The sequence below is a fragment of the Chelonia mydas genome, chromosome 12 (genome assembly GCF_015237465.2).
Source record: "Chelonia mydas isolate rCheMyd1 chromosome 12, rCheMyd1.pri.v2, whole genome shotgun sequence".
NCBI lineage: Eukaryota > Metazoa > Chordata > Testudines > Cheloniidae > Chelonia > Chelonia mydas.
The window spans coordinates 10,785,274-10,812,457 of NC_051252.2; the positions used below are offsets into that span (position 1 = coordinate 10,785,274).

At 44.4% G+C, this 27,184-nt stretch overlaps 1 protein-coding gene across 5 annotated transcripts in view; it reads left to right on the forward strand.

The window, feature by feature from the left end:
* The first annotated feature begins 2,680 nt into the window (after positions 1 to 2,680).
* LOC102943168 (dipeptidase 2) overlaps positions 2,681 to 27,184 on the forward strand; it is a 49,689-nt gene continuing 25,185 nt past the window's right edge. Inside the window, exon 1 of one of the 5 annotated variants that reach the window (XM_037877421.2) lies at positions 2,681 to 3,057. The gene's annotated coding sequence lies outside the window, so the exon portion shown is untranslated. Of the gene's footprint in view, positions 3,058 to 18,904; positions 19,152 to 27,184 lie in introns of those variants that run through there. The other 4 variants (XM_007072638.4, XM_043526339.1, XM_037877422.2 and 1 more) reach the window with 4 other exon arrangements.

Here is a 27,184-nt window from a genome sequence, read left to right on the forward strand (position 1 = left end):
TTTTGTCTACTGACTTTCAAAACTTCATCCTGTTTGTCTGGCTCTTTCTCTTAACTGAAAGCTACAGGGACCATTGCTGGCACCGGGTAGTGTGAAAGGATGCATAACATCAGACAGTCATTTGGGGGTCTGGAGGATGAGGGGAATGATAACACAGTATGCTGTCTGAGCAGTTGCTTTTTTGTGGAGAAAGAAAATACAACCCATGGCTGGGTGAAACAGGGCATTGCCAAAGTGGGATGGAGAAAAGGAGCCGCTCTAAGCGAAAGGCGCTCTCTCTCAAGAACTGTGGAAGAATGAGTGTAAGGGTATGTCTACACTATGAAATTAGGTCGAATTTATAGAAGTCGGTTTTTTAGAAATCAGTTTTATATATTCGAGTGTGTGTCCCCACAGAAAATGCTCTAAGTGCATTAACTTGGCGGAGTGCTTCCACAGTACCGAGGCTAGAGTCGACTTCTGGAGCGTTGCACTGTGGGTAGCTATCCCACAGTTCCCGCAGTCTCCGCTGCCCATTGGATTTCTGGGTTGAGATCCCAATGCCTGATGGGGCTAAAACATTGTCACGGGTGGTTCTGGGTACATATCATCAGGCCCCCGTTCCCTCCCTCCCTCCATGAAAGCAAGGGCAGACAATTGTTTCACGCCTTTTTTCCTGAGTTACCTGTGCAGATGCCATACCACGGCAAGCATGGAGCCCGCTCAGCTCACTGTCACCGTATGTCTCCTGGGTGCTGGCAGACGCGGTACTGCATTGCTACACAGCAGCAGCAACCCATTGCCTTGTGGCAGCAGACGGTACAGTAGGACTGGTAGCCGTCATCGTCATGTCTGAGGTGCTCCTGGTCGCCTGTGTGAGGTCGATCAGGAGTGCCTGGGCAGACATGGGCGCAGGGACTAAATTTGGAGTGACTTGATCAAGTCATTCTCTTTAGTCCTGCAGTCAGTCCTATTGAACCATCTTGTGGTGAGCAGGCAGGCGATATGGATTGCTAGCAGTCCTATTGCATCATCTTCTGCCGGGCAGGCAAGAGATGAGGATGGCTAGCAGTCCTATTGTACCATCTTCTGCCGAGCAGCCATGAGATGTGGATGGCATGCAGTCCTTCTGCACCGTCTGCTGCCAGCCAAAGATGTAAAAGATAGATGGAGTGTATCAAAACAAGAAATAGACCAGATTTGTTTTGTACTCATTTGCAACCCCCCCTCCTCCGCCCCCCGTCTAGGGGACTCATTCCTCTAGGTCACACTGCAGTCACTCACAGAGAAGGTGCAGCGAGGTAAATCTAGCCATGTATCAATCAGAGGCCAGACTATCCTCCTTATTCCAATAAGAAATAACTTAGGTGCACCATTTCTTATTGGAACCTTCTGTGAAGTCCTGCCTGAAATACTCCTTGATGTAAAGCCACCGCCTTTGTTGATCTTAGCTCCCTGTAAGCCAACCCTGTAAGCCGTGTCGTCAGTCGCCCCTCCCTGCATCAGAGCAACGGCAAACAATCGTGCATCTGAGTTGAGAGTGCTGTCCAGAGCAGTCACAATGGAGCACTCTGGGATAGCTCCCGGAGGCCAATACCATCGAATTGTGTCCAAAGTACCCCAAATTCGACCCGGCAAGGCCGATTTAAGCGCTAATCCACTTGTCAGGGGTGGAGTAAGGAAATCGATACTAAGAGCCCTTTAAGTCGAAATAAAGGGCTTCATCGTGTGGACAGGTGCAGGTTTACATTGATTTAACGCTGCTAAATTCGACCTAAAGTCCTAGTGTAGACCAGGGCTAAGAAGCTGTGGAAGGTTAAAGATGCTTGAAGGGCATTAACTGCCCCACATACTCTGCTCTTCACCTCTCAGGGGTTTCAGAGCACTGTGGAAAGGGCAGTAGCAACATGCCTACTGGCCTGTCTGGGTTTCAGAGCAAAGTGGAGATCGTTCTTGGCAGCTGCATGGCCTGTGGCTTTTGGCAACTCAACATCCTTGAGGACCCAGACGAGGAAAAGGAACTTATGGCTCTGAAAGCTAACAGGTTGTTTGTTGGCTTGTTATCACAATGTGTTGCCCAAGGGGCTCATGTGGGCCTTCATGTACCTCTTCACACCAGACCAGTTCAGTCTGACCTAGTGAAATAAAAGCAATGGCAAGCAGTAGGCACAAGATGCCTAATCCAACATAGCACGTAATCCTGTGATGTAGAATTTTGCAGCAGTAAGAACTGCAAGCCCACCAAGGGGAATAAAGGCTAGTCTATACTTAGAAGTTTTACCAATATACCTCTCTGTTAGAGATGTATATTAATAATAATTTTATTTGTTAGTATGGTTATACCAGTAAAAGCCGCAGTGTGGATGTAGTTATATCGTACCAGAATTGTTTTGGGTCCTGTACTGGAATGAACTATAGTGCTATAAGCACTCTTATATCAGTGTAACTGTGGACATATCTACACTTGTCATTTAAAGCAGAAAAAAATCCCTTTTTTGCGCAAAAACCATGGGAGCATCTACACTTGCCAATAACTTTTTGCAGTGAAACTCAGAAGTTTCACTTCAAAAAGAAAACCACCTCCACAAGAGGCATACAGCTCTTACCGGTGATGCTTTTTGCAGTGATGTGCAAGTGAAGACACGTTCTTCCTGTTTACAGAGTTTTTAGCTTCCGCAGGATCTCCCACAGTGCCTAGGTGACAACTCTGGCCAGCTGCTCTGATGCCAAGTAAACAGACATACACCCTGCCCCCTGTAAAGCCCCAGGAACTTTGAAACTCCCCTTCCTGTTTTCTTGGCAAGTGCTCACTTATCATCGGGCCAGGTAACAATGTCTGCTCCACGGAGCAAACAATCCCCTGCTTGGAGCAATGCTGAGCTACTGGAGCTGATCAGTGTTTGGGGAGAGGAGGCTGTGCAGGGACTCAGGATGCCTTGTGATCACACACCCCCCCCCTTCCCACAAGACCCATCATCAAACTGGAGAGAGCTGCACCGTGGGATAGCTGCTCTAGAGCACTGCTCTCATCGGGGATGGAAGTGCTGCTAATGTAAACTCTCTCTGACGCCTGTAGAAGTAAGTGAGTACACAGACCAGTGCTTTTCTTTCACTGGCTCACTATCACTGTTGAAACTGAGAGCGCAAAAACTCAGGCTATGTCTAAACTAGCAATGTCCACGCAAGAAGGGTTTTGCTGCTTTAACTGTATCAGTATAGTTAAAGCATCAAAACTTTCTAGTGTAGTCAAGCCCTAAATTTTAGCATTTACAGTGCTTTACAGCTTCAAAACAAGGTACAAATAGTAGATAATTGAGACACTCATTAACTATTACAAATCATTCAAGGGGTTGAGCTTCTGTGTATCTCTCTGAGTACAGTAAAACACGCTAAATGAAATCTTGAACTTTGCAAATATATTTGTAATGTTGTTCAGTTCCACCATTTCTGGGTCCTCAGCTAGACCTGTGCAAAACTAAACAGATTGTGTTCACTGGGACGTGTGTGAATTTTCAATTTTGATTCACTTGAGTTGCTGAGAGGCCTCTGGGTTGTTGCAAATAAAGTATTGATTGGCTTCCGTTCCTAGTCTTGAGGAGGTGAGTGTTTTCTGTCACCATACTTCATCTCATTATCCAGTTCTTGGTTTTAGGGCTTATGGATAATGTTCCTTAGGTTTCACTTAACTAAATGCAGCAGGTTTCCTCAAGCCGTGTTTTGCAGGCATAGCGAATGTGCTGAATGTCTCTGCCTAGGTGGAGAATGAATAAGGCAAATTATTCGGGTTTGTATTTTTTTCATTACTGTTTTTATTACTCTGCTTCCAATGTGAATCAGGCTTCAGAGTTAGTCGTATGTGCTGTGAAACAGCATATGGTAGTGAGTTTTGAAACACCATTGCAGCCATTATAAGTAAACACTCTAATCCTAAAAAGAACAGGAGGACTTGTGGCACCTTAGAGACGAACAAATTTAGTACAGCATAAGCTTTCGTGAGCTACTGCTCACTTCATCGGATGCATACAGTGGAAAATATAGTGGGGAGATTTTATATACACAGAGAACATGAAACAATGGGTGTTACCATACAGACTGGAAAAAGAGTGACCAGGAAAGGTGATCTATTACCAGCAGGGGAGCCGGGGGTGGTGGTGGGTGGAACCTTTTGTAGTGATAATCAAGGTGGGCCATTTCCAGCACTTTACAGCCCGTGCACGTGAAGGAATATTTCCAACACACCTCTGAACAACATACTAACTATCAGAGGCTCGTTCACCTGCACATCTACCAATGTGATATATGCCATCATGTGCCAGCAATGCCCCTCTGCCATGTACATTGGCCAAACCAGACAGTCTCTACGTAAAAGACTAAATGGACACAAATCAGATGTCAAGAATTATAACATTCAAAAACCAGTCGGAGAACACTTCAATCTCTTTGGTCACTCGATTACAGATCTAAAAGTGGCAATTCTTCAACAAAAAACCTTCAAAACCAGACTTCAACGAGAAACTGCTGAATTGGAATTAATTTGCAAACTGGATAGGGTCTTTTTACGGATACAGACTAACACAGCTGCTACTCTGAACTCTAATCCTAATAAAAGAAAAGGAGTACTTTTGGCACCTTAGAGACTAACCAATTTATTTGAGCATAAGCTTTCGTGAGCTACAGCTCGCTTCATCGGATGGATTCCATGGAAAATACAGTGGGGAGATTTATATACACAGAGAACATGAAACAATGGGTGTTACTATAGAGACTGTAACGAGAGTGATCAGGTAAGGTGAACTATTACCAGCAGGAGAGCGGGGCGGGGGTGGGAGGGACCTTTTGTAGTGATAATCAAGGTGGGCCATTTCCAGCACTTTACAAGAACAGTAGGAGGGGAAATAAACAAGGGGAAATAGTTTTACTTTGTGTAATGACACATCCACTCCCAGTCTTTATTCAACCCTATCCAGTTTGCAAATTAATTCCAATTCAGCAGTTTCTCGTTGAAGTCTGGTTTTGAAGGTTTTTTGTTGAAGAATTGCCACTTTTAGATCTGTAATCGAGTGACCAAAGAGATTGAAGTGTTCTCCGACTGGTTTTTGAATGTTATAATTCTTGACATCTGATTTGTGTCCATTTATTCTTTTACGTAGAGACTGTCCAGTTTGGCCAATGTACATGGCAGAGGGGCATGGCTGGCACATGATGGCATATATCACATTGGTAGATGTGCAGGTGAACGAGCCTCTGATAGTGTGACTGATGTGATTAGGCCCTGTGATGGTGTCCCCTGAATAGATATGTGGACACAGTTGGCAACGGGCTTTGTTGCAAGGATAGGTTCCTGGGTTAGTGTTTTTGTTGTGTGGTTGCTGGTGAGTATTTGCTTCAGGTTGGGGGGCTGTCTGTAAGCAAGGACTGGCCTGTCTCCCAAGATCTGTGAGAGTGAGGGATCGTCCTTCAGGATAGGTTGTAGATCCTTGATGTGCTGGAGAGGTTTTAGTTGGGGGCTGAAGGTGATGGCTAGTTGCGTTCTGTTATTTTCTTTGTTGGGCCTGTCCTGTAGTAGGTGACTTCTGGGTACTCTTCTGGCTCTGTCAATCTGTTTCTTCACTTCAGCAGGTAGGTATTGTAGTTGTGAGAACACTTGATAGAGATCTTGTAAGTGTTTGTCTCTGTCTGAGGGGTTGGAGCAAATGCGGTTGTATTGTAGAGCTTGGCTGTAGACAATGGATCGTGTGGTGTGGTCTGGATGAAAGCTGGAGGCAGGTAGGTAGGAATAGCGGCAGCAAACCATCTTGCTACCTGTCTTTCACTAAAGGATTGGCAACAGCATGATTATTGGGTAGGATCTGAGTTGTGTATTGATCTGGGTGTGCTTCTTGTCCTTTTGGCATCAGAAGAACCTTTTATTTGATTAAATTGGTTTTAAAGAACCACTTATCTTTAAGTCTAGTGTTTTTGGTGGTGATACAAGGACTGGAATACCTAAGGAACCTGCTTTTCTGACTTCTTGTTAGCCAGTGTGGTGAAACAGAAGTTTACTTTTGTTGCTGGTTCGTTATATCTTATGGGAGAATAACCACCAGTTTAGGGATGTATCAGCCTTATTTGTGAGCATTTTGTCCTGAATTTTGTATTCTCACTGGTGACCCACGAGTGACAACCAGTCAAAAATGATAGACATGGCCCACTTTTGAGTAGTAGGGACTAAAGGGATAGACATCTAGATTAAGTACAATCCTTTTTTTACATCAAGGCTGGTATTTCATAGCAATGACCTTTATCCACTAAGAATTGTGCACTCATAACTTAGTTAAGTCTCATGTTGTAATAATTGTGTCCTTTTCTCACACTGGATGATTTATATCAAAGGTATTCTGATTACTCTGCCAACTTTTTTGCACCTACATAATCAGTGCTGATTTCCTGTTGTGCATACAACTTATTTGCCAGTCCTGTCTATTACCATCATTTCATAGCTTACTGAGACTAAGCACTTAATGGAAATGAATGTTTACTCCCCCCCAAACAGCTGTTTTTATACATATTAAACACTTCTACAAATCTTTCACATTATGCCAACTAAAATTTCTGTTCTTAATGTGGCAAGTTGAAAAAGCTTCTTTAATATGTAGAAGTGTTCTGGATTTTTGTTTTTTTGTTTTGCTTTTTACATAAAGAACTGTTACTTGAATAGAACAGTCATTTTTGTCTTCATGTCTTGACAACCAGCATCTTAAAGTGCAGCTTGCATGACCATCTCTGTGAAATCAATCTTTATGCTGCCAGTTACTGAAGGAAAACTACAGAAAATATCACAAGTCCGGTTAAGTATGGGATAGATACTGAGCAAGTTTTGATCCTAAAAGTAGGCTAGAAGTCTCATTTGAAAAGTCTCTCATTCTAATTCTTCTTTCTTGCTGGGTTAGAAATACTGCAGTGTCCTCTCATATGGCATCTTTGTCTTTAACCTTCCTGTCTAAGCCCAACTGGTCTCTCAAATTCAACAAATTTGGGGAAGGGTTGGTATGATTATTTCACCCCCTGTAGTACAGTAATTCCTGGATGCAGTCTCTAAAGTTTTTTCCCCTATGTGTAAAAATTAGTTCTTAAATACACTTCCATGCAGAAAAATAATATAATAATATCAAAGGTTGTGCACATTCAATTTGCCAGTCTTGTGAGCAGCCAGACCTAGATGGGGTATTGTAATAACTTGCTTAGCATGAACAACCGAAACCAGATATCGATTTCAAGGTGATAATAACAGGACCATCCACAATTTTGAGAAGCTATTTGATGGAAATGGATTTGAATGCATTTTCTGTGATAGTCTTACAGACCCAGGTGCTATTTTAAGATGATGCATTTTCTTAAAACTTTTTTGTCATAATCAACTCACAGAGGTTGCACTAGCCCCACTGCTGGAGCTTGTTCCAGGACATCGTGCTCCCCAGAACTGTATCGTTGACCTCCTCAGCACAGTTCCAAACCATAAAGAGACAGATCACAGGAAAACAGCCCTGGCATTCCATCCAGTTCATACACCTCGTAACAAGTTGTTTTACACTAATATTAATATACACAAATTACAAGTGCTAGAAGAGCACCCAAACTGTTAGAAGTTGATGTTGTTTTTTAAATTAGGGACACATTACTGGCTTGCCTAAGTCTGTGGGTGTCTCATGAAGTGAGCTCGCTTAGGGCATGTCTTCACTAGCAACATAAGTTGACCTAGAGCAGAACTTGTTAGAATTCAATGAGCTGCATTCATTGCCTCTGACATGGCGTATCTCCAGTCCTGTACCTGGCAGAGAAGCTCAGAGCAGGAAAGTCAAGGATGCTAACAAGCCATTGCCACAGCCAACAGTTCCACTGAGACCTTCTCCAGCATTATGCCAAGAAAATCCAACGTGTGTGAAAGTAATACGAATTGTGACTCAACATTCTTCTTCTCGGTGAGCTCCCCTATTGTGTCCTTGATGATCCATTATTGATTAAACCCTTGCTACTTATTGCTCATGGTTCCTTTATCCTTCAGATGCTTGATGATGATGTTCTTAATGTTTTATTCCATTATTTCACTCGTGTTGATGCCTGGTAAACGTACCACTCTTGCTTCCTTGAAAACTGGTACCATGTTTGTCTTTATCTATTCTTCTACTACATCATTCAAAACAATTGCCTGTGATTTGGTAAGTTTGTTTGCCAATTTGCTTAAGCAAATTAGCAAACATACATGACATGCATCTTAAGCTATTATGTTCACATTTTCCAGAATTCCCTTACCTGCTCTTTATCCATAGCTTTGGTTAGAGGTTTTCATTACTTCCTCATTGTCAAATATATATGTGTCTGTACCTGATTGTGATTGTCTCAAGGTGCTCAATTTATTTAGCTTAAGAAAGGGTAGGTTAAGGGGTGAATTGAGCACACTCTACAAGAACTTACATTGAGAACAAATATTTAATAACGAGCTCTTCATTATGGCCGATAAAGAGCTAACACGAACGAATGGCTGGAAGTTGAAGCTAGACAAATTTAGACTGGAAATAAGGCATAAATTTTGAACAGTAGGGTAGTTAACCACTGGAACAGTTTATGTGGGGCTGTGGTGGATTCTTCATAATTGGCCATTTTAAAATCAAGATTGGAGGTTTTTCTAAAAGATCTGCTCTAGAAATTATTTGGGGGAAGTTCTATGGCCTGTGTTATACAGGAGGTCAGACTAGATCACAATGGTCCCTTCTGGCCTTGGAATCTATTAATCCTTTTGCTCATGAGCAATTAATTTGTCTCAGTTTCTCAACCATTTCAAAGTCCTCTTTAATTTCATCTCCCTGATTTATTAGTGGAGCAACTTGCTAAAACCAGCACCTCACTGAAAAACACACCCTTTTAATGCCATTGCCTTTCAATTGGTTTGCACAGGCAACTGCAACTTCATAAACCTAGTCTGACATACACGGAGGAATAATATTCAGCTCCCTGAATCCTAGTGCACCCAGATCCAACACAAGGACCAGTACAAATGTACTCTTTGTTACTAAAGTCTGCAGATCAGATTCCAAATACCAGCAGGGAACCAGTTCCTTGGGGAAGACCATGTCATTTTCACACTTTTTTTTTTTTCTTTTCCAGAGTAGAATGGCACTTCAAAGAGAGTGAAATGTTCCTTTGCAGTAGGATGGAGCTTCAGAACACATAGCAGAGAGTCTGAGCCCAGATCAGCTGACTTGGTCTTTCGCTATGGGGCTAAAAATAGCAGTGTAGACATTGACCAGGATCAGATCAGTGTAGACGTTCCCACTTGGGCTGGAACATGGGCTCTGAGACCTGTCCCCCACTGCCAGGTCTCAGAGCCCAGGTTCCAGTCAGAGTGGAAATATCTAGACTACTATTTTTTAGCCCTGTGGTGCAAGCCTTAGTCAGTTGACCTGCGCTCCGAGAATCACTGCTGTGGGCCTTTTTTGTAGTGTAAATGTACCCTTAGGGTCAGCAAGCTAGGTGTGAATCTATAGCTCGCCAGCCTGCCACGTGCTAACTGGCTGTGTTTGAAACAGAAGTACTTCAAAGCACACTAGGGGAACTTTTAGTTCACAGTTCCAGGGTCCCTATGGTGACTTTGGGCTTGTCTACATGAACAGTTGGACTGTGGCAAGCTAGGGTGTAAATCTACCCCTGACTAGCCTGCTCTGCTGTTACCGTCCCTGTGTGCCCTGCTGAAGTACATTAACTGTTTGTTAATGCGCTTTGAGCTAGTCCTCTTTGAAACAGGACTGGCTCGAAGTGCATTAGTGAGCTGTTAATGGGTGTCGGCAGGGTGCCCAGGGGCACTTAGAGCGTGGGAGACTAGAGTAGGGTAGCTTCACACCCAAGCTTCCTGTGGTATAAGTGATAGACAAGCCCTTAGCGTGCAGCAAGCTGGTACACTGTAGATTCACACCTGGCTTGTTGCACACCAAGTCTCCATGTAGACATGTCCTAAGCTTTGAATGCAGTATTTCAAAGAGTTTATAGAAACTGATCTGATCCTGCTCAGTGCAGAACTTGTTATGGTCTCATTGGCGTATTTCACTATCAACTATTTAGATAATAAACTTTCTGCCATTAACCATATTATCAGAGATTAGATGCTAACAAATCAGAAACTCACAGGTAAATCAGTTTGGCCATAGACTTCAAGTGAAAATGCCAAACAAATTTCACATGAAACCAAAAAGAAATGGGGTGTGTGTTTGAGCTAAAATGTCAATGACCCTGAACAACTCGAAAGACTGTTTCACTGATAGTCTCTGCATTCTTAGTGGTAATAATCTTATTCTCCACTTATTAGTGTACCAACTGAATTGGACAGCCAGCTAGGAGAGTATAGAAGTGACACTTATAGTTCGAAGGAAATTACAAGCCAGCAGAAAAGCTTCCGCTGCCCATGCATCTTCCCCAACAATTCTGTATTAGTTTAAAGGTTAACCCTTCAGTTGAGAACATAAGCTGTATACTTGAAGTAGCACCCAAAAGATGGTCAGGTAATGTGTAAAACTGTGCCCTTGCAAATCAAGTGCAGATACCATCTGTCTATTCGCTTCTCTGCTACCATGGAACCAGTCTGCTTTATAAGAGCAAATTCTTGGACCCCTTGGAAGCCCGGGTAATGGTGTGAGGTTACATTTAGTCCTCACAGACTCTACTTAGCATTGAACAACATGTACATTTGTTTTGAGAGATGCTTGTCGTACAGCACAGGGTCATTTTAAGGTTTCTTGCAAAAGTTCAGTTTCTAATCTGGAAAACTAAAAGGAAAAACACTTAGGTGAGGCTGTTTCTATGAGACAATGATCTACAAGTCTTGCTCATTTTGGATTCATTGAACATAGATTTTAAAAGACTCTCCTTCCCTCTTTGGGATGGTGGATTTTGCAATGTCGCATTGAAACTCAAATCTCACTCATTCTGATGTACTCGGATTCTTTTGTGTTTTTAAGTCTGAATGTTTTTTATAGATTTCAGTGTGAATTGAACCACAGTTTTCAATTCTTTCTCAGATTCTTCAGCATGGAGAGGGTAAGAAGATGTGTAGAGGAAAAAGTGGGGTGACACCTAGCTCTAGCCTAATACCAGCCCTTTACAGCAAGCCCAGTTACAAAACAGAACTAGAGAAATTGTAAGACACTTGGCTGCAAATAGTATAGTCTCTGAGCTAGCAGGATTTTAGTCCAATAAACAGAGGATGTTTAATAGACTTGCAAGTACTTTGTCATCATCAGGTGGTACAAGTAGATCATCCTGCTTCTTCTTTGTTCCTAATATACTTAAACTTTTTCTTTTTTTAAGCCCTGCCAGCCATGGATTGGAATTAGTTTACTGGGGGAGGAGGGCTGCAGGTCTACAGCTCATTAATAGACTCTATATAGCCTAAATGTCTTCCTCCTGGCAACATGCCTTCTGTAAGGCTTCCTCCAGCTATGGCTGTCGCTGGCACCCATGCTGGTAATCTCAGCAGATGAATCAAGACTGAGTATACACAAAGGCTAAACTGCCATTTCATCCATAATGGCAGCCACTTAAAGCTGGATTGACATTTAGAGGCAGAGCAGTATTTTGTGCTGCCCACCTGCGTTCGCCTTCCTTGTGGATAAGGAGACCTGAAGAGCCCCGGAATGGGAAGCCTGGGACCCTTTTAGGCACTAAAATAAGTGGTAAGATTTTTCAAGAGGCTCATCTTGTTGGGTTCTGAGCTCGTCTACCAGTCTGGGCTTGTGTGTCACCATGTGAGCCGCCGGGTGCTGAGCACTCCTTCAAACCTGACCCCTATTGTGGACACTGAGCTCTTCTGAAAATGTGGCCTTAAATACACTTCAATATGTTAAAACTCCCACATGCCAGAAACACACTAGTTAAAATAAGTCTCTGAAAACTAGCCCTGTCCAGTGTGCTCAGAATGAGATGCGAGAGGTCTCATGCATGAAATCACACACCACTTCAAATTGTTTTCTGAAGAAACAGCAGGGCATCTTATCAAGGACGGTGGACAGAGAGCCATTGATTCGTGGTAGCTCAATATTCTGCTCCACTCCTACTCTGAAAAGGAAAATGTGTGTGCTGATCTCTTCCCTTCTCCACTTGGTTTCTTACTCTTGATCACATCCGAAGATTGAAAGTGAAGGGAGAAGCCTGCCACAGCCATCCAGTGATACTTGCAAAGAAGCCGCGTTATCTTTTTAAAAGTAAATTTAATGTTGTTCTTGAAAGATGCTATATTGGAATCCTCTCATCATAGAACAGGTAGAGCATGTCCCATGAATACAGGCGTGTCCTCATTCTGAGATATGCCTTCTCTGGAATGGAGTTCATTTTCCTCCATGCACTAACAGTGAGCACCAGCTGTGATGGTGGGGATGATACCTGTCCACTGAGACGGAGGCCACCTTCTCTTTCATTAACTACCAGGTATGTTAGCTGTTTATGCACAGTATCGATGCAGGTTGGATTTGAAGCAGTGACCAAAGGGTGAGACACATTGAATCCCATCACCATTCCACTGAGCAGCCAATTTTTGGCTAGTATTCAAAACTACTTTTTCATTTGAAGCTGATAGTCCCTTTAGTAGCAAACTGTTGCTCTGGACTTGACTTTTGAGGAGCATCGGTGTACACACCAGGTATGGGTTTTGAATGTTTAAATGTTCTGGACTTGCAGTAACTGCACATGCAAGTGTGGTGTGCATTTCTTTTCCATTTGTATGTCTCAATTTACAACCCGCCGTTCTGTCTCCAAACAGCTGAGTGTTATTTGCCAAAGACACCTCACAAAGAGAAACTGTTAAATATCTGTTGAATTTCTAGCAAGTGGCCAAACAGTTTTTAGAAACTTCACAAGAGGTACAATGTTCCAAAGTACAGGATTACTCTGCCAAGTGACTGTGTAAAAATGTCACCTTTAATCACCTATGTGTATTCAGGACTATCTTCTTCAGTGACACAATTCCATGTATGCCTGTTAACACTGCAGAGCCATCACACCTGTAGGAGAGGGAGCTACATTCTATTTGGTCTCACTTCAGAAACAGAATTGATAAGCAAATTGCGTGCTTGGCTATACTTCCCCAGCCCATTGAAGGCATTGGGGCGGGGGGGGGGGGTGAGGGTGAGTGGGGTAGCAGGGGAGAGGTGTGCACAGCGATAATTAAAAGCAAAAAATAGCCTCATGGTTAAGGCACTGGACTGGGACTTGGAATACCTGGGTCCAATTCTTGACTCTGCCATAGATTCAGTGTGGCCTTAAGCACTTGACTTAATCTACCCTGTGCCTCCATTTCCTGTCTATAAAATGAGGTAATACTTCCCTACCTCACATGGGTGTTGTGAGGACAGAATCCACAAACTGAGGCACTCAGACACTATGCTGATGAAGCCCATCAAAGTACCTAGATAGACACAGATGACATGTATCCAACCAAATCTTTCTTACTGGTGATGACTCAGTATCCAGAACAACCACAACAAAATCCTTTGATTTTTCTAATCCTCGGGTGAATTTGCAGGGCTGGCAATTAAAACAAAAACCTCTTCCTGCATTGAAATACTGAACTTTGTTATGCCCTCTTAATGACATTTCAGAGTAGATCTGACCTTTAATTCCATTATTCCTGATTTTACATATTATTGACTTAAATACACATATTATGCAGAACAGCAAATATTTTGCATTGCTTAATGATTAGGTTTACAAAAATAAAAATTCATACTCCGTTCATACATGTATTTTTATAGGCTGATAAGTAGGGTGCATAATTCCTTAAGAGGTTTTTTTTTAAAAAAAAAATCATCTTGCTAGATCAGGCTTCTAACTGGGAAGCTACTTCCACCTTGTGGCAACTTTTACTGACTGCACAACTCTCTTGGTTTTTATTTTGTATGTTGTTGCATAAAGTACTCTGTTGAATAAAGTATTCAATTCCAGAAACAGTTCCTCAGAGCAGAGCCACAGCTAAAGCATTATGGAAACTGGCTTAATACCTCTGACATTTCACTGTGTCAGTATTGCTATTGAAGTCACTTTCAGGATTGCAAAAAGAAAAGGAGGACTTGTGGCACCTTAGAGACTAACCAATTTATTTGAGCATAAACTTTTGTGCAGCTCACGAAAGCTTATGCTCAAATAAATTGGTTAGTCTCTAAGGTGCCACCAGTACTCCTTTTCTTTTTGCGAATACAGACTAACACGGCTGTTACTCTGAAACCTTTCAGGATTATGGTTGCTTCCATGAAATATTCAATTGCTTGGCTTGGTGTCAAATGTAATTCAATTTGTGATGACACGCTATCTGCTTACCCTTTGAACATTGCACTAAGCAAATGAATTCCCCTGTAAAAGGATGTTATGTGGAGGAATTAGTTATGTACATTTTTGATGATTTATAATGAACAAAGAACAGCTCAAATTTTTTAAAAGCTCTTCCTGCTTAATGTTTTGCATTGGAAATTCAGGTTTTGCCTTCACAAGAGAACTCTGGCCTCGCGAAAGCTGAGGGAAAGACTGAGTTTAAAACTTTTCTGTTTTTAACCTTTTAACTTCAGTGATTAAAACATTGTAAAGAGAAAATGTATTTGCTGAAGATTCAATACTCCTGACCCTTTGAGGAGGGAGAGCTCATGACATGCATGCTCTGAGACATCCAGGAGGATCTCTAGAAAACAGGGAAGACCAGGCTGGATACTCCATACTCTTAAGTGTAAGAAGCAGAAAAAACTTTAGAAACTATCTCAAACATTTAAATAGCAATGTCACGTTTTGCTTTTTAGTGTCAGAATTGTCCGTTGTAGGCCACATTTATAATTAAGTGAACAAAAATCATGGAGGAGCAGCACCGTTGTCAGGTTTGCTTCAGCACTTGGATGTGATCAGCTTCAACAGATAAATATTGGCAGAAAGTCTATTTCAGAAAGAGGAAGCACCATCTGTATCAACCCATTGTATCTTTTCAGATCTCCATGCTGTTCCTTCAACAGATGCCATGATTGAATACCATGGCAGAAGCCTAGAAGTTGTGTGATTTATTTTGACTCAATTGTCACTTTCTTTCTGCTGACAGCAAAGTTTTTGTGGCACTTTAAGATGCTCCACAAAGATATTGTGTTCAGAACAAGAAAAATAAAAACAGCTGCGTGCTTCTGATTATGTAGGAGATAAGAAATACCTAGCTTCAGCCTTTTTTCCTGTTTATCTTCAGCTGTTGGTGGCCTGCTGCCAGCGAAGCTGTGTGAGTATACTGTACCACAAGCAGACAAAGAAAATAGGAAATTACACTAGCTGAGCTTACTCCTGTCAACTTGGAGTCATGCTAATTGTTGCACCTACACGGATTGGGGAATCAAGGCTAACTCTGCAGACAAAGCGTTTGACTAACTTGGTTCATGGTCTGTTTGAATTTCATGAGGCTTGGCCAATACTTAAATGGGAGATCTCCACTGAAAAGCTCATTGCACGGATCCCAGCTCATGCAGGGGTAGTGGGCAATGAGTTGGCAGACAAACAGGCAAAAGATGCTGTTAAAAATGAGCAAGTTGATTTCAAAATTTCTTTAAGTAAACTGGAGTTTAAAAATCTAAGAATGTGAGAGAGGAATGGCAGGAATAAATACAGGCAAAAGAAACGAGGGGGTGGGGGGATGATTCCATGAAATATATCAGAGTCCGAAGTGCTGATATACTCCAAGGCCCTGAGAGAGAGAGAGTGAAGTGGCTCTATCTAGAATTTTAACTGGCCATTGCAGTTTAAATAGTAATTTGTTTCTAATAAGCATACAGATGGATTATGTAGGATGTGCAAGGTCCAGGAAATGGTTGAACATCTCCTTTGGGAGCTCAAAGAATGTACCATTGAAATGGGATATTTATATGAAAAACGTAGAAGTCTTAAAGTATCAAAAGTTTCACTGCAACACCTAGTAAGAGCATCAGGAAAATGGAGTTCTATTTTTTTTTTTTTAAAGGAATAATACAATTCTTTAAGAACACTGGGAGAAGTGGAAAAAATTTAATGCTTGAATTATCTATAGTGTCCAGAACTTGGCGTTTATAGACTTGGCAAGTGAGTCTAAACAAAGTCAATTTCATTTTATGAATTAGAAATGACTTGGAGCTCAGTAAAAGGAATTGCTTGTAGCTTTGATGTTCCACCAAACAGCAATGAACAACAGCTTTTTGAAGACTGCCAATATCACTGTATTTCTTACATTACCTGTGCAACTTTTGTAAATGTGTTTTTCCTCAATCCAGTCTTTGCATGCAATGATTCACATTTTTAAAGGTTGGCTTCAGCACTGGATTGACAGCCCTGGAGACAGAAATCCTTTCACAGAACATGCAGTCCAGGCAGCAACAACGCAGACTTCATAACACTATACAAATGTGCTTCAAGCTTAAGTTCCTTCATAGCCACAGGGGCCTAAGCCTGACTGACCTGATAACAGAATGTTGAAGTACTAGTGAGCAGGGTGGAGGATACATTAAGCTGGCAAAGCATAGGGTTATTTCAGAAGTTGAGTAAATGCAAAGTTTAAAACTGCTGTCATTGGGTGCATCTCTATTAGAAAAACTTGGACCTATATTCTAATAATGGTGCAATTGAACTTGCCCTTGGTGCTAGTGAAGTCAGTGGTAAAAATGCTTGAACTCTGGCACTAAACCCAGTTTTATGGTACAGTGGTTAAAAATGCTTGAATGCTGGCTACGCTAATACTTTTACTAAAACCAGCGTAGCTGCTGTGTGCTGAAGATAGCTGAATTACAGGTACAGGCTTTTGTAGCGTAAACAAAGTCTAAATGTCTGCTGTTACATCAGACTTCTGTGTCCTAAAAGCAAGTGATTATAGTTATGTGATACAACTGCAGCAGTCAGTTTACATCTTCTCAACTTGCTTGGAAATTTCCAGAAAATAATACCAGTGGGGATTGCTTTGATTGGGCGCAGCTGTGCAGATATCTTTTCAATTGTAATTTATTTTAAAAAAGAGCAGAGCTCTGCCAGACAGAGGAGCTTGTAGACAAGAAGTACATCTTGCTACATTACAGGCATTATTAAATATAAACTCAAAATGAAGAGCTATTGCAGTCAAAGAAAGCCTGTGTCACTAGAACCTTTGAACCTTAAATTGACTTTCAATGAGATTTAAAGGCCAGATTTTTAAGGCATTTAGATGAAAAAAGATGCAGATAGGTGCCTAGTAAGATTTTTCAGAAGCACCAAGATACCTAACTCTCTAAAATGAAAGTTAGGTGCTCAGGAGCTTTTAAAAAATCCTACTTGGGGGTTAATCTCAATCTTTACATGCCCAAATACCTTTAAAACTCTGGCCATTTAGTTTAAGGATTTTGACAGTTACAAGCATGTGCTGTACATTTTGGCTTAAAAACATAGTACATGCAGTAACAAGGGCTTTACCGGAGAAGTTGCTTCAAACTCTAAATTAACATGACAGACTACAACATTGTGCCATAGGCTTCACACAGGTAGGCACAGGCCCTGTCCCAAAGAGAAGCTAAGGGTTACCCAAAGAGCCTAATTTTGTTTGTAAATTACTCGATCTATAGTAGGGTAACTGTCAGGTCCAGTAAAAATGTCTCCTGGCTCCTCTCAAAGTAATATGATGACACCCTTTGGCTACATAGCCCAATTCAATCTGAAAATGAATGAGACCGTTAAAGTTGACACCACAGATTAATCAATTGATTTTAAAATGCATATTGTCCTATAACACCTTCTATTCATTTTGAAGGAAAATTTTCATTAACAAACACAAGTCTCTAAATGGGATCAGGGTCTGAACAGCAGAGTGGTGAGTTGCTCTCAGTAAGTTAGTTCATTGTATTAGTATTTTCCTACCAGTTCTTAAACCCTAATCTCTAAACTTTGATCCTTTTGGGTTGCTGACACCATTCTATTAATAAACTTCTTTTGGGCAAGTGTTTACTACTCCATTAGTTGCTCCTATGCAACACCTAGAGATTGACCACTGTCAGCCACAGAACATATGCTTACATTGAACACAGATTGCCCTTTAATGGAAATCTGTATATTTCATACAAAATACCCGTTCCCAGGAGGTGCCAAACACCTACAGCTCCTCTTGAAGTTCCGATTGGAGAACTGGACAGTCCCTATTGGAGCTGATTTTCCCCCCCACCTCCCCATCAGGACTGATCTGTAATAGTGATCTGTTGTGGCCATTTGAGCAAGCACTTTCTTATGGAGGCTGCTTTCTTGTACTCCAGAGTATACTTCATTTGTACAACAACAAAACCCTAAGTTTCTAACTCTTGCAGAAATAACTACGTCTTCCTAGAACCAACACTGCCTTGCCTATTAGGTACAGTAATTTTTTGGAAAATGCTTAAGGCTTTGACTACACACATTTGCAGTGGTTTAATTAAATTGGTTTATTTAAATGGATACCGTTAAACCAACAAAAAAGGTAGTACGGATATTTATTTTGTTTTAGCTTAAAATGATTAGGAATAGGTTTAGGGTTAAACCAAGATAAGCCATTCTGAGACCCAAATAAGCATCCACATAGAGATTTGCACTGCTTTAATTTAACAGGTCTACGGCCTGGTTTACACTGTTTTTGTACAGCATTAACTACACTGGCTGAGACACAGGTACAGTTATAGCAACACAAGCCCCTGTTGTGGACACAGTTAGTTATAGGACCAGAAAGGGGCTTATATCAGTATAGCTTATTTCCCTAACTCTAGCTATACCAGGATAAACTCCTGTTTCTCAACCAATATAGTTAAGCCAAAACAAATAATGTTGAGTAATCTCTTATCAGTCTCCGCTTCTAAACTGAGCGCAGTTTTGGTGGAGGGGATGTGCAAAGAGCAGAGCTAATAGTTTGCCCACAAGGAGGAGCTGACAGAGACACTGAGCAGCCTGGAAAGTCATCACTTGCCGTCTGCTTTTCAGTGATTACAAACCGGGAGTGAGACTGTGGTGCTCCTCTGTGCTTATCAGCTGGTGGAAGGTGAAGCCGGGTATGTTGTGAGTCATACAAGAAGCAGAGTTCTTTGCTGTCGGTGTGAAACCAAAAGTAACCAGTGCCAGGCTCTTGCTATTGTATCCAACGTAGTGGAACGTGGATCTTGCTGCTTTTTCATTGCCCAAAGAAGGTAACCGGAATCAAAGATACATTTACCATAAAGAAGAAAAAGCTACATAGCTCTGTCTTGCTCACTTGTGAGCTTTGTTCAAACAGCAGGGAAAATGGCTGAGTGGATTTTATACTTGTATGCAGTGAGTGGCATTTAAATAAGGATGCTTACTGCACCCTGTTTTAGCTTAACTGTACTGTTTGCTATATTCCTAGAGTATGTGCAAAAGCCTTTAAAATTGCTAAATGATAATGTGCATTGACTAACCATTTATATGATGTCTTAAGAACATAATTAAGAAAAGAGTGAGGGGGGATTTGATAGCAGCCTTGCAGTGTGGGAGGTCTAGGCTGGATATTAGGAAATACTATTTCTCAAGGAGGGTGATGAAGCACTGGAATGGGTTACCTAGGGAGGTGGTGGAATCTCCTTCCTTAGAGGTTTTTGAGGCCCGGCTTGACAAAGCCCTGGCTGGGATGATTTGTTGGGGTTGGTCCTGCTTTGAGCAGGGGATTGGACTAGATGACCTCCCGAGGTCTCTTGCAACCCTAATCTTCTATGATTCTATGAGCATAAGACTAACATGTCAATGTTGTACAGTACGACCTCAGTGACCTAACTGTGGCTTGAGCAGTTCATAAAATCAAAAAGTTCATACAATTGAACATCTCAGAATTACAGTAGGTCTGGTGCATAGATTGCAGTAGGGCAGACTGCATCACTTGCTTCTTGTGCTTCAAAGTGCATTGAAAATATTGGGAATGTGAAGGCATGTCGACTTGTTCTTCATTGACATTGATTTCATTATGTAACTTTTGTCCAGACTGGGGAAAAATGGTTTTTACGACTTGTTCGTAAGAAAACTGAGTTTCTTTCACTAAGTAATAATTGCATATTTTGTCACAATCCTAACCCTATAAATGATCTTCCATGTATTTTGGTCCACCTTATTTCCGTACCTAAATATTTTCTTTCAAAAGGTAGTGTTACATGGGGAAATTTTTGTATCAAATGACATTAGAATTGATTGGTGAAGTATTTAAAATTGCTGTTATATCCATCTTTATAAATTACTGGAACAATGTCTAGGTGGATAGTAAGATGCGTTACTTTCCTTTAAAGTATTTTTGTTTTGATAGCTAAGTGTATCATCAGTTAGCAATCTTAAATGGGTTTTGAAACTTGAGTGTTTTTTGGTTTTTGAGTTTTTCAGGCTCTTGACTTCTTTTAAATAGATTAATGAGATAGTAGACAAAGTGGGTGAGCTAATATCCTCTAGAGCTCTCTTGGGCTTGAAAGCTTGTCTTTCTCACCAACGGAAGTTGGTCCAATAAAAGATATTACCTCCCCTCACCCACCTTGTTACTTAACTCGGTGGCATTTCTCTGTCTGTAATGTGATAACTTTGAATGCACCATCCTATCAATTCCAAAATTTCAGGGAACTGTTCTAGGCATCCTTGACCAGAACCATGTTGGTTTTTGGTGACAATGAGAAAAATCAAAACATGGAAATGGGGGACACACAGAGCCCCTGGCATCTGGTTAGCAGAGTTATCAATTGTGATTAACTGTAGACCAAAGAACCAGTTGATGGCAGACATTAATCCATTTCAGCATAACCATAGTCCCCATTTTAGTTCTGCTCATCCTCCCTATGGACTCCCAGACAGATACAAAGGAATTGAGAATGTGGGAGGGGGGTGGAGTGAAGGGGGGCAGAGAGCCTCTTGTATGTGAAGGGAAAGCGTGGGGGAAGGGGAAATTGGGGGCACACCATACCCATTACCTAGGGGAAATGTGGGGCACGTTAAGCCCCTGGCATGCGGCAGAGGGAGAAATGTGGGGCGCGCAGAGCTGGCATGGTGAAGAGGTGGAATGAGTGGGCACACAGAACTCCTGGCCAGGGGAAGAATAAGGGACCCTGGCATGGGGGAAGAGGGACATAGGGGCACACAGAGTGCCTGGCATGTGGGGAGAATGGGGAACAATGGTATGGTTGAAGGGGTGAATGGGGGGCAACACAGCTGCTAGCATATGGTGGAGAGGGGAATGGTGGACACTGGCATGAGAAGGGTGGGGAAATCAGGAACACCTAGAGCCCCTGCAGTAGAGGAGGATAGGAGGATAGCACACAGGGAGGCTCGCTTGTGCGGGGGCAATGGAAGAATGCAAAGCACCCACGCTGTATGCAATACATTTGGCTAAAAGAAGCAACAAAGTTTCCAACTCCCCAATAGTATGAGCAATTGGGAGTATTTTCAGCCTATAGGATGAATCCTTTGTTTTAGCCCACAAAAGCTTATGCCCAAATAAATTTGTTAGTCTCTAAGGTGCCACAAGTACTTGTTGTTTTTGCGGATACAGACTAACAGGGCTACCACTCTGAAACTTTTTTGCTGAACGCTCATGTACTTGTTGTTCAAAGCATTTTAGTTTGTGTTCCAGGAAAGCATCAGTGACTAAGTGCTAAAAGAGGAGACCCGTGAACAAAGGAGCAGCCCTCCCCAGGCCCTACAGGTAGGGCCAAATTCCCCCATCATGTAACTCTCCTGAAGTCAGTCGTGTTAAACCCAGGATAGCTTTGTCCCATAACATGTGGGTAGACTCAGTGCTTTGTGGGTAGCTATTAGGCTGTTGTGGTGATGAATTTATTCACTGAAGATGAAATGCAGACGGAAACACGTGAAAAAGATTTGTCTAAAACTGAGGAAACCTGAGAAATTAACCTGAGTTAATATTTCCACTGTGTCCTCTCCTCTGATAGGAACGTACACGAAGGCTTTGTTTCCTCTCATGGCTGTCATGGGAGGAATGGAATCTCTTCTGAGTCTGACATTTCTGCATGTGTGTGGGTGGACCTGATCGCAGACCAATGAGCCAACTTCAGAGTGTGCGGAGCTGAAAAATTAAATCTGAGGCAACATGGAACAGAGCAGCAAGAACTCCATGGCAATGCTGGCAACAAAGGACCAGCGTAGGGGGAGATTCTGTGAGAGCTTTAGTACCACAAGGGGTTGTAAATTTCTCCCCATTACAAGCATGGGGTTAACAAGGGATAGTTTTAAAAAAAGAAAACAAAATTGTTTGTGTGGTTGTGGTTTAAGGCCTGTGGACTCTGGCCAGTCTTTTGTGCATTATAACTACAGCAGAGCCTGCCTAGTGTTAAAAGGTTAAGGCTTGATTTACTGGCGAGTACTTCCAGTGAAAGCCAACATTCCTAGAGGCATTAGATGAACCTGGGTCAGGGGCTCGATGGGGTAAAGCACCCATACCCCCCACTCTGATAGGGAGGTCGGGGCTGGCCTGTGCGTGGGCAGAGGCAGGGCCAGGCCGATGGGAGATGCACTCACTTGACACCTCTCCCAGATGACCCTCAGCCCGTGGAGCTCTCTTGGAGGCCTGCCTGAATTCCGCTGTACCCACCTAATGCCCCGCCCTGGTCGCCTCCTCCCTCGGGTGAAGGTCGCAATGAATGCTCCCCGTCCAGTGCTGTTGATTCAGGGGCTCTGGTTGCGAGCGATAGAGGAAGGGGGGATGGAGTGAGAAGGGGTGGGGATTTGGAGAAGGGGCAGGGGCCTCGGGAATGGAGCGGGGAGGGGCAACGGTGTTCGGTTTTGTGCAATTAGAAAGTTGGCAACAATAGGAGCACCCCAGGATGCTGCTGCTCTGGTGGTGGGGCCCAGGGCTGGCCACTGGCCACTGCTCCGGCCGCCTCTGGGACAAGTGCTCGGGCAGTCCCCAGGGCCAGCTGCCAGGGGCCACCTAAGTAGTGGCTGATGCGGCTGGCCCGAGGGCCACTCCAGGAGTGGCCAGTGCAGCTGGCCCAGGGTCAGCCGCTTTGGTAGGGTTGCCAACTTTCTGATTGCAGAAAACTAAACCCCTTTCCCTGAGGCCCCATCCCCTACTCACTCCGTTCCATACCCTCTCCCTCCATCATTTGCTTTCCCCCACCCTCGCTCATTTTTACTGGGCTGGGGCAGAGGGTGTGGGGGCGGGGAGGGCTCCGACTGGGCATGTGGGCTCTGGTGTGGGGCGAGGGATGAGGTGTTTGGGGTGTGGGAGGGGGCTCAGGGCTGGGGGTGGGGCTGAGGGGGCTGGGGGAAAGCGTCTCGGTTCCGGCGGCGTCCGGTGAGCTCTCGCTGGCCCTTGAAAATCCGGGGGAGATGGTGTAAATCTCGCGTTGGGCCGTACCCATATCCGCAGCAGGTCTCCAAGGTGAACAGCCTCTGGCATGTTAGAACAATGTAGGTAAGGGAAGTTGGCAAGCCAGATCCGTAACTTCGGGATAAGGATTGGCTCTAAGGGCTGGGTTGGTCGGGCTGGGGCGCGAAGCGGGGCTGGGCGTGAGCCATGGCTGGAGCTCTGGGCTGGGGTCGAGGGGTTTGGAATGTGGGACGGCGCTCAGGACTGAGGCAGGAGGTTGAAGTGCAAAAGGGGTTGTGGGCTCCAGAAGGGAGTTTGGGTGGGGGAGGGGGGGGCTCAGGGCTGGGGCAGGGGGCTGAGGGGCTGGGGGAGTACAGGTGGTGCTTACCTCAGGCGTCCAGGAAGTGGCCGGCATGTGCTTGTGGCCTCTAGGTGGAAGCCCGGCCAGGTGGTTCTCCGGACTGCCCCCAGCTGCAGGCACCACCCCCGCAGCTGCCACTGACCGTGGTTCTTGGCCAATCAGAGCTGCGGAGCTGGTGCTTGGGGTGGCATGCCGGCCACTTCTGGGGGCCGCGTGGAGCCAGGGCAGCTAGGGAGCCTCCCTTAGCCCTGCTATGCCACTGATCGGCCTTTTGATGGCCCAGTCAGCTGTGCTGACCGGAGCCACCATGGCCCCTTTTTTGACCAGGCGTTCTGGTCGAAAAACTGACACCTGGCAACTCTATGCTTGCGTGGTCCTGGGGTCAGCCAGACTGGTGCTGCAGAAGTCATGGAGGTCATGGAAAGTCTCACAATCTGTGACCTCCGTGACAGACACAGAGCCTTAATTATTGGGTACACAGACTCTCCCAGGACCTGGTGCATAGACTCATACTATTTCTACCTAAAGAGCAGCAGCAAGGGGCAGCAGAGACCCTTCTTCCCTCTGGCATTAGGTGGCCCCCCATGCTGACCCCAGAAGCTGGGCTGCCTCTGTTTTGCTTCATTTGTTCAAGAATTTTCCTTGTTAAAATGTAAACTTGGATTCTAATATGTTTGCACAACTCCAGAAGCTGGGACTCTGCTTACGGTCCAGGCCCCATTGTGCCTGTCTTCATCTGTCTTGTACCTGTACAATCTGCAGATTGCGCGGGGTGTGTACGAGTGGTTATTGCCCATGTGTTGTGGCTACTATTGAAACTTTCAATACTGAAATGTGCTTGGTAGCAGAAATGATTAATCTCTCTTTAAAGGGCTAAAACAGATGTCCCCAAACTGTGGGGCATGCCCCGGGGGGCACAGTGGAACATTCGGGGGAGTGTGGTGGAGCACGGGCCAGCCCCCACGGGGGCAGGGCAGGAGCACCACCCAGCCCCACTCTGCCACCAGCTCTTCCACGGCCAGAGCCCCGGCTCCCGGCTGCAGCTCAGCTCCCAACTCCAGCCCCAACCTGGCCCCTAGTTTTGGCCCCTGACCATGGGCTGGCCGTAGCTTCTGCTTCCGACTTGGCCTCTGGCTGCAGCTCCACGCCTGGTCCCAGTCCTGCCCCCAGCTACGGCTCTGCTCCCGGCCCCAGCCGCCCTGGTCCTGGCCCCAGCCTCAGCCTCAGCCCTGACCATGGTTCCGTACATGGCCCCAGACCCGCCCCCAGCTGCGGCTCCGGCCCCAGCTCCAGCCTCAACCTCCTTAACCCCATCCGCCCTCCCTTCCCCCCTCCGACCCCCGGAGCTGTGACCCCGCTCCCAGCCCCTGCTGCTGGTGGAGTGGGGGGCACAGACAGGGGCAAGGGGGGGCACGACTCTGAAAAGTTTGGGGACCACTAGGCTAAAAGGCATGCCTGGAGGTCATTGAAGAGGCTATGCACACTCTCCAGGTGTATAAAGTTGATGCGAGAATACCCAGGGTTTCAGACTTAATTCATAGATTCTGACGGTTGACAAAATGTAGCACAGTTCAGAATCTCTGTTTATATTTTCTCTCATGGCTTAAAAATATCCATGATCTAAATCAAGCATTATAAACAGGTCAAATTATTTTCTCCTAAATCTCACTGCTCTAGCTTTTAGATTGGAAGCACTTTTCAAGACAGAGCCGGTGTCTCATGGAGGTTAACATGATCCCTTGTTCTGATGACTGGCTCGGGCCCAAGGCATAAATACTTCCCCTCAGCCCAGACTAGCTGGTGAGGGAGAAGCTGGCCTCCCAAGGGCCTACAGAGCTGGGGCCTGATTGAGGGAGGTACTGAGTGCCCTGGATAATTGCTGACTTCAGTGGCAGGTGAGAGGGTGCCACATAGGGTTGCCAACAGTCCCTTATTTTTCATCTCTGTACATCAAGATTGGGAATTGCTTAGTGCTGCAAAAAGCAGCAAAAAATACCCCTGGCGAATGTAGGTGAATACTGTTTATTAATGATAATGTCGGGAGGAGAGGTGGGGTGGGGTGCAAAGAAAACAGTCCTTTATTATTGAAATACAATGTTGGCAACCCTAAAAAACCACATGAGAATTGGCCTTTTGTTGGAGATCAGAGTAAAGTTTGAAAACAAATCCTTCTGCATCCTACGGGAACACTCACTAGGTGGGGAAACTGCCACTGTGCTCTCTAAAACAGGAAGAAATGCCATAAACAGACCCTGGGGTGGCTTGCGCTGGTGCAGAAAGCAGGGCAGAGTGATTTCAGTCTAGTGTGATTCCCCGTTGGTGCCAGAGAGGCCTGTGTACTTGGTCACAGGCTGATAAAACTCAGTATTTTTAAAGAAGACACACCTGTTTTTGTACTTGAGCTGCACAGGAGTGTCAGAAACAGATATTTAATTAAAAGGTAATAAAAATAAAAAAGACCAGACTGATTTGCACAGAACATGGTTAAGCTATCAACTTTTGTGACTTACTGCTGCTGTCACTCATCCCTGCACTCCTAACTCAGAGTTTGTGTACACAGGGGCACTCAGGAAAGTTAATCCAAATTAGCTAAAGGCGTAGATTAAAAGTGCATTAGTTTAATTGCATTAAACTACTGTGTGGACACTGGTTTCAGAGTGGACACTCTCGTTCAGAATTAAAGTGGCCTTGAATTAAGCTAAATCTAGTTAAGGCCACTTTTATTCTGAATGAGAGTGTCCACACAAGGGATTAATGCAGTTAAAATAAGGGTTTATCCACACAGTGCTACAGGGCCATGGCAATCTAACTGTGCTGTGTGGACACTGGTAGTGTGAACAAAAAGTATCTAATTAAAGTTTAATGTAGTCTTCTTTGCTAGGGTTGCCAACCCTCCCGATTTGGCCAGGAATCTCCTGGAATTGGGCTCGATCTGCCAGAGGCTACTGAAGCCAGTCTGGGAGATTTTAGGTGCTAAAAGTCTTGCGGCGCAGCAGGGCTAAGGCAGCTCCCTACCTGCCCTGACTCCACAAGGCTCCTGGAAGTAACCGGTATGTCCAGCTCCTAAGCACAGGGGTGTATATGGGGATCTCTGCGTGCTGCCCTCACCCCAAGTGCTGACGCCGCAGGTGCAGTGCGCGGCGCCACCTGGCCACCCCTGAGCCTAGGGGCCGGACAGGCCGGCTGCTTCCCAGGAGCTGCCAGACATAAGCGCCACCTGGCCGGAGCCTGCTCCTGCACGCACCCCAACCCACTGTCCCAGCCCTGAGCCCCCTCCAACACCCAAACTCCCTCCTGGAGCCCACAGCCCAAACCCCGTCCTGCACCCCAACCCCCTGCTCCAGTCTGGTGAAAGTGAGTGAGGGTGGGGGAGAGCAAGCAACGGAGGCAGGGGGGAGTGAGTGAGGGCGGGGCCTCAGAGAAGGGCGGGGCCTTGGGGAAGGGGTGCAGTAGTGGGCAAGGCAAGGGTGTTTGGGTTTGTGTGATTATACAGTTGGCAACCCTATTCTTCTCCAGTGCCGCAGTTTCTGCTTTGGCTGCTTCTG